We start from the raw sequence: 7,444 nt of genomic DNA, 5'->3' as shown, positions 1-7,444 counted from the left end.
CGCATCTTCAAAAACATCCTGCACAAATGTATCAATAACATTAATAGAAAAGATAGAATGATCATCAGTAGGATACTTCATGATATCAAAGATATTAAATTTAACAGTCTCTCCATCAAACTCCATAGTTAAGGTACCTTAATCCACATTAATTTTTGTCTTGGCAGTTTTTCAGAAAGGTCTTCCAAACAAAATCAAAGCTGAATTTGATGAGAGAGCACTATCATCCTACATATCCAGAATGTAAAAATCTGTAGGAAAAATCAATCCTCCAACCTGCACCAACACATCCTCAACTACTTCCAATGGGTAAGCATTAGAATGATCAGCTAACTGAATAATGACATTGGTTTCTTTCAAAGGACCCAAATTTAAAGTTTGAAAAATTGAATTTGACATAACATTAATAGATGCTCCTACATATGCCATTGCACTTTCAAATTTAGAATCACCTATTCTGCAGGGAATAAAAAACGAACTTGGATCCTTACACTTAGGGGGTAATTTTCGCTGAATTAGTGCTGACATATTTTTTGCCACACTGATCTTCTCATTATTCCTCAACTTGTGCTTTGTAGTGCATAACTCCTTAAGGAATTTAGCATACTTGGGAACTTGTTTGATCGCATTAAGTAAAGGTATATTCATCTCCACCTTTCTAAAAGTCTCCAAAATTTCTTCCTCTTGTTCTTCTTTCTTAGTCTTAGCCAACTTGCCTGGGAATGGAGGAAGAACAGAAGTATTAACCTTATTAAGTTGAGGTTCAGTTTTTACCTCAATTTCAAGAACTTCATACTCTTTTTCTCCTTGCTTCTTCTTTTTCGTTGACTCATGTGAAGTCTAATTATCAATTTCTTTCCCACTCCACAATAGTATAGCACTCGCATTTTCTCTCAGGTTCATGACTATTTGTGATGGAAGCTTTCCGAAACCTTGAGCTTCTAGCTTACTCACAGATGAGGCTAACTGACCAATCTGCCTCTCTATGTTTTGAATGCTATTTCTGGTCTCCTGTTGAAACTATTGTGTATTGTTAGCCAAAGCCTTAACAATTTCATCAAGTGACATACCTTGATTTAAGGGAGGTGGAGGAGGTAGATTCACTTATCCCTGCTACTGGTATCGGTTTTGCACCGGTTGATTCCCATAACTCAGATTGGGATGATCTGGCCATCCTGGATTATAAGTATTGGAAAAGGGATCATACCTGTGTTGTGGCTATCCATAATTTCCTACTGCATTAACATGTTGCATTGTTTCATCCTCTTGTAACGCAGGACACATGTCAGTAGCATGACCTGAACCCGAACAAATTCCACATACCTTAACAGTTTGCATTTTTCCTACGGCCAATTGCCTCACCAAAAAAGTTAAATAAGAAATTTGTTTCTCAAGGTTAGATGTACTTACCTCATTAACCTTCATAGGTGTGTGATCCATTCTCATTCCAAACTACTGAGAATTTGCTGCCATGTTAGCAATCAGCCTCTTTGCCTCTTGTGGTGTCTTGTCAACCAAAGCTCCTCCACTAGTAGCATCTATCATACTGTGGTCCATTGGTAGAAGTCCCTCATATAAATACTGAATCAATAGTTGCTAACTTATTTAATGATGGGGACAGCTTGCACATAGCTTCTTAAATCTCTCCCAGTGCTCATACAAACTCTCTCCATTGTACTGCCGGATGCCACAAATTTCTCTTCTTATGTTGGCAATATGGGAAGCAGAAAAATACTTCTCCAAAAATATCTGCTTCGTCCCATTCCATGAGTTGACAGATCCAGAAGGAAGGTAATACAGCCAATCCTTAGTTGTGCCCTCTAGTGAGAAAGGGAAATCTCGAAGCTTGATCTGATCCTCTGAAACTCCTTGAGGTTTCATGCTAGAACACACAACATGAAATTCCTTTAGATGCTTATGTGGATCCTCACCTGCAAGACCATGAAACTTAGGGAACAAATGGATTAGTCCAGATTTCAACTCAAAATCAACATTTAAAGCAATGTTAAAAAATACACAAAGGCTGTTGGTTTAAATCAGGAGTAGCCAACTCTTTCAAAAGTCCTAGCAGCCATCGTTTCATTTTTAGAATTTGACTCTGAATCCGAATATGAACTTAACTCCCTTGAAGATTGGACTCCTTCAGATGTATTCGGAATTTGCCTAGCTTGCTTAGCCAATTCTCTAAACCATTTAGCTTTTTTTTTTTTTTTCTACTTCTGCATCAAAGATCAACTCACTAAATTGAGAAGTTCTAGTCATAAACAAAAAGAAATCAAAGTAAAAACAGAAAAATGCCTCAAAATCCTAGAAAACAATAGAATTTGGCCTCAAGAGGGTGGGGCCAAAAAATCCTATGGATTAATTGGTCTTGATTAGAATGTCATTTCCTTCAAAATATGTATGCGCCACCCTCCAAATTCAACCAAAATTTTTAATGAATAGTAACACCATAATTTTTTTTTCTTCTTCAAAAACCTGAAAATAGCAACAACTCACAAACAAAATTAATAACAGAATATCCTAACACTAAAAACACGAAATCGAATAAATTTCAATCCCTAGCAACGACACTAAAATTCTTGATTGTTGTCGAATCCACTAGAAATTTAATTCACTGAAATTACCAGTCTGCAGCAAGTGGTAAGTCTAGGTCAAACCCTAAAGACTGAATTATTAAATTTCGTGCACTTTTGTAATGGAAAAAGAAACAAAGGTTGGGGGGGGGATAATTCGCAATCTAAAGAAGAAATCAAAAATAAAAAATTAAGATCTAAAATTAATTAAGAAACTCTCAAATTAAACAAACTTCAGTCCAAGGTAATTCGCATTCCAATGCATTGATTTGATCATAGACAAAAGAAATACAATTATATCTTATTGAAAACTTAACGTAGATTTGCCAATCAGCGAGGTAAACCCCTGACTTTCCTATACTCTTGAATTTGAGCCCAGCACTCTTATTGACTCTAATTATTAACTGAATTAGTATTAAACAATCCTCATCAAATTAATAACTACTTTAAAAATAGGAAGTAGTTAAACTGAACAACAATTTATGAAGCATAAATCATTTAATTCACCCTATTATTTCTATAAGTTATTATCGAAAACTGGGATCATAATTAATAAAACCTAATTGCTACTCATTTTTAATCTTACACAACAATTACGGATTATGAAGATAAACTAGCAATTGATCACATTAAACAATTAACTAATAGGCCTTTTTAGAAAATCATTCAATAGATCAAAGACAATGAAATCAGAAAACAATAGATATTAAAAAAGACATAAATTAAATTAAGAACCTGGTCTCACAAATCAAGCAAAAGAACTTGAATCCCTTGAACTAAATTAAAAACTTAGCCACTCATGTTCATGGCTTACAGAAAAATAAAGAATAAATCTACAAAGAGAATGGAGAACGAATGTCTTCTATGGAGAACGAAGGTCTGAATGGGATGCTCTTAGCTGCTGCCCAAAGACGTATTTATAATTAAAAACCTAATCCCAAAGATAGGAACCAAACTAGGAAAAGTTTTGAAATTCAAAAGACAGATTTTCAGCCTGCATTCACGTCTCTAAAATCAAGGCCAATTTGCAGTGACTTCCTTTCCGAATTTACCTCTTCCCTCTTCAGGAAAGTTATAGCCCTATTTCTTAGCTTTCCAACGGGTACTCATTTGCCCAAATCTAAGGTCTACAGCCTAAGTTATGGCCCAAAAATCGAGACTAGTACAGACAGACGGTCCAACCCATAGTAACGACTTCATTGCCATTTTTGACAATAAAAATGGCCTCATCTCACATCTAGCCCTTCATAGAAGTTGTAGAGGTGGCTCTTAAGGTTCAATTGGGCTTAGGTTTGCTGAGATAAAATATTTTATTCAATCCCCAAACTCCAATATCCAATCAACATAATAAGTTTCTCAACATTTGCCAACTCAAATGCACAATAAATTTCCAGTGTTTTCAAAAGCTGAGATAAAAGAAATATATCACAATTTTTACAAGCCAAAATAATTTACAAATTTAGTTTACAACTTTAATGTACAATTTTAATTTACAACTGCTCAAAACTAAGAACAATATATACATACAGTGAACATACATTACAGCACAAAATACAAAATATGGTATACTCAATATACCTGGTAAAATCTCAAAATGTAGTACAAGCAGCCTAGTTTGTTAACCTGTCAGTCTGTCTACCTGCGACAGCAATGAAAAGCTATCGCTGAGTAAAATTTACTCAGTGGTGCACAACAACAATTTGAAATGCGATATATAAAACTTTTATTGATAATTTACAAATCAAATAATTCACAATTCCATCTCACAATTTACAAAGTTCATATAACACAAATTTGATCAAACAATTGAATAACACAATTTTGCCAATCAATGACACCATTTGATCAAATAACTGAATAACACAGTTATGTCAATCAATAACACAACTTGATCAAATAACTGAATAACACAGTGTTGCCAATCAATAACATAATTTAGGTCATAACACAAACTTTTCCGAACATGCTGTGTGTACATCACGACAAGGCACACTCACCCCACTAATCGAAATCAATGAGGGAGGAAGCTAGCTAGATAATGAGAACTCATTCACACTCACCTCAGACTGGCAAGTCAAAGAGGGAGGAATATAATCACACTCACCCCATAAATGGAGGAGGAACATAGTAACATTGTCATGCCAAGTGTGAATCAAAATAATTCCAAATCACAATATTTCATACAAACTACAATTCACATTTTATCTCAAAATTTCCATTTGCAAAGTAGGCAACACAATAATTTTCAAATACAATTCCCAAAGTTAAAGCAATAAAAAATTATTCATAACTCAATTCTCCAAATAAATTTTCTGGTAAAAGCAGTGAATACAAAAAGTATTGTGCACAGACCTCTAATATATGCCTCTTGGCCCTGACTCAGTGTTCCTTACACTTCTCAATATCCTTTTCAACTGAAACACACAATTTAAAGTGTTTCAGTACTCAATGAATTTGTTTCTAACAATAAAATCTAATATTTAAATTTTCTTAGTATTATTCCCTTCAATTCATTTCATTAGTCAACATATAATGTTGACCCTTGATGCACACTAAGTGAATTAGGTTTAATGTTACCAATATGTCACATTTTATAGCCTTTTAGTGTTGGTACATGTTACCAAATTCATTTTCAAGTATATTGCATTTTATTGCAATTTGTCAGATTTCGGTATACTAATTTGACCTAGCTGGATGACCTAGTTCCCTTGGTTTTCGGGTTTCGATCTAAAATACAAACTTGTAGGTCTATGTCTTATTGCACACGGGGCAAAATTTCAGGTCATTCTGAGTTGTGTAGACCAAGATATGGTCAATTTCCCAATGCTGGACAGAATGCACCAAAATGGTAGGCTTAGGTCATTTTTAGGTCATTTTCACTTTGGCCAGTTTTGGTACCTGAACTTGTGCAAGCTATTTGGCTTGGTTCTGGCCATTTCTAGGCTTTGGTGTCTTCATAAGAATTGTAGATCTATGTCTAAACTATTCATGATAAAAATTTCAGGTCATTTGGATCTGTTTTGTGTAAGTTATGGTAAAAAAAACTAACTACTGTCTAAATGGTAAATTTTCAAGCTTTTAAGTCACTAATCCGAATTTGGTTATTTTTCAAGTTACCTTCTAGGCTGAATTTAGGTAAGCTTCCTTCATGTAAGTTGGCACTTTTTGTGCCTAGTTTCATCTCCAATTGGTCTCATACCAATTGGAGTCACACACTTAAGGTTCTAAGCTAAAACACACACTGCCTTGCTACACATTCTCCAACACTTACCAATTATACATTCAATACTTACCAAGTTTGCCTTTCATGCCAATTCTAATTTGATACCATAACATTAACACACTTTACATCACATTTTGGTTATTTTGGTCAGCTTGTAACCACTATCAACATACACATTATAACTCAGAATTTTCATAGTCCAATTACAATAATTTAACCACATGAACATACCTCATTCACATGTCCCAATCCAAACAATTATTCACATACACATGTTGCCACCATAAAGCAACATAATTCAACAATATTTCATGAACTTAAAAACTTCAATCTTCTTCATGAGGCTGCCATAAGTTTACACATATCCATCAACTTCCATTTTCACTTTTCAAGCTTACAAATCAAACCTTACACATGGAATTCAACTTCAACACAAGTAAACATTTAAATCATCATCCAAACAACCATTTACATGCAAGGACAAGCTATTCATGGTGAGGTTTCATGGCTGCCAAAATGGCTCAACTCCAATAATTTATCAAACATCAAAAATTCTTCCATAAATCAATTACCCACAACCTTGGTTACACTTTTAATAAAACAAGAATTGAAAACACCCACTTCTCTCTTTTGGAATTCTTCAAAACCTCACCAAAACTTATCTTTCTTGCTCCAAGTATGCTACCCAAGGTGTGTAGAACAACTTTAGTGGAGGAACTTTAACAAATGAAAGCTTGGATCATGGAGAGAGAAAGCTTAGTTGGGACATCCATGGAGTTTTCCTTTGAGAGAGAAATATAATTCAATAATGTGGTGATTCAAGGTTGAAGATGAGTTTTTGCTGTCCCATTTAACTTAACTAGGTGTCCCAAATCTGCCTTAGTGGAGCACTAATGTAGTATATTGATTATTTATTCCAAAATTTCATTATTCCCACATTTATCTCATTTCTTTTTCTTTTTACATAATGTATCTCATTTTAATTTTTCATGACATTTCCTATCATGTATTTTTAATGGACATTTAGGTCAAAAGGCAACTTGGGGTGTCAAATGACCACAATGCCCCTATTCGGGTTGCATTCCTGATTTTTCGGTAATACCGAGTTTTTATCGGTTTCTCGATTTTTCATTTTTCTTTGTACTAATTATTTAATTTTTCTTTGACATTTCTACTACCATTTATTTTTCAATAGATGTTTATTTAAGTCCCAAAAATATTTTCGGGGTTCCCCGTGGTCCAGGGCTAGTCAACGGTCCACGCCGCAACTTTCCAGTGCGGTCACCCATCGCTATGGTTTTCAGCTCGTTTAACTTGGTTACATTTCATTGCTATTATTTTTCCTTTATTTTTCTTGTATTTTCCTTTCTTGTATTTCACTATTTTATGTCTCCTCACTAACATTTAAATATAATTCCAAGCATCCTAACTGTCCAGATAGACACTGTCACTGGAACAGTAGAACGCACTACCGAACATAGGGGTGTTACAATTCTCCCCCCCCCCCCCTTAAAATAAATTTCATCCGCGAAATTCTACTTAATAACCATCTTACAATAGTCATACATTTATTTTCTCCTTTCTATATGATCGTACAATCTTCTTTCCTTTAAATTTGTATAAGACTTTTAACAATCTAATACAA

The 7,444-nt window shown here is 34.3% G+C and overlaps 1 non-coding gene across 1 annotated transcript; it reads left to right on the top strand.

Annotated features, from left to right (window-relative positions):
* Positions 1-1,603: 1,603 nt before the first annotated feature.
* On the top strand, positions 1,604-1,710 carry LOC131169985 (small nucleolar RNA R71). Its single transcript, XR_009140928.1, has one exon. It is a non-coding gene; the product is annotated as a small nucleolar RNA R71 (small nucleolar RNA).
* The last annotated feature ends 5,734 nt before the right edge of the window (positions 1,711-7,444 follow it).

This window comes from Hevea brasiliensis, chromosome 10, assembly GCF_030052815.1.
Source record: "Hevea brasiliensis isolate MT/VB/25A 57/8 chromosome 10, ASM3005281v1, whole genome shotgun sequence".
Lineage (NCBI taxonomy): Eukaryota > Viridiplantae > Streptophyta > Magnoliopsida > Malpighiales > Euphorbiaceae > Hevea > Hevea brasiliensis.
Note: the sequence above shows the minus strand (reverse complement) of the source record. Positions and strands in the feature narration are given on the sequence as shown.